The following is a 1,042-nucleotide window of genomic DNA, read 5'->3' as shown; positions in this document are numbered from 1 at the left end:
CAAATTATTTGAAAGGGCGTACTTACTGACATAGGTGAGGCGGTTTTGTAATGAGATTCCTAATTCTTCAGCTCATAGAAGTGTTTGCTGAAATATGCTCCAATCATTTTATCATCATTACTAACCCTTCTGGAAAGTCAAAGTCATGTTATATCGTTTACATACTGTTATCGGCACTGTGTGTAGGAGGTTGTGACCTTACGTCAAGCAACAAGTGGCGTCGTGATCGCTCTGCTTCAGATGTAGTGCTTGAAAGGTCATCAGGACTGGTCCGCAACAGGTAAGTGAGTGTCAGTTTGATTTGTCGGATCGTGCCAGATGGATGAGGTGCTAGATGTATCTAAAATAGGTGGTGCAATTAATTAATGAGATTACGCGCGCACCAGCAAAAGGCACTACCGTGCATATTTCCCCTTACATTCTCTAACTTCGCACCGCCTTACGGCAGATATATTGCCACTTACTTGTGATGCATTAACAATGCATTTAATCCATTTTTCTTCAGTTCCGATGAGTCCCAACAACATTCCTTCAAAGTCATCAATTTCGTCCTGTATTTAAATCAGAATGCGTAGTTCTGGCAGTCAATCGAAATTGATGGACACAACGCCGAAGTGAGTGCATCCTCTGGGCATTATTTGTTCATCTTTTGATAGAACGTAAAGTTAGGTGACCGCCGGGGCAAAGTGATTGTGGGAGGAACTTCTGTGTCTTTCATTCATTGACAGATTACGTATGGCTGTCGGTGTTGTAGGCTGTGCTCATTAAAGTCGGCCAACCATTTTAGTCATGGAAGGAGGTAAGTAGGATGGTTGGCCTGATACAATGATATCTTCAGATGAACATGAGAATTCCATGCCATCGCCAGAGGAGCATGGGCAAGTTAACGTGGAAGAGGAGGCTCGAGTTGAATCAGTGCAGGATACACCAAGTGAAGCATTACACCGTGTTGTTAGAAGAGTAGGGGCAACCGCTGCTTTATTCCGGCCTGGTCAAAGCGATCCTTCTAATCAAACCTCTGGAACATTGTCGACTAGACGAG

Source organism: Echinococcus granulosus (assembly GCF_000524195.1).
Source record: "Echinococcus granulosus chromosome Unknown EG_S00066, whole genome shotgun sequence".
In the NCBI taxonomy this organism is placed as follows: domain Eukaryota; kingdom Metazoa; phylum Platyhelminthes; class Cestoda; order Cyclophyllidea; family Taeniidae; genus Echinococcus; species Echinococcus granulosus.
This window is presented reverse-complemented; position numbering follows the sequence as displayed.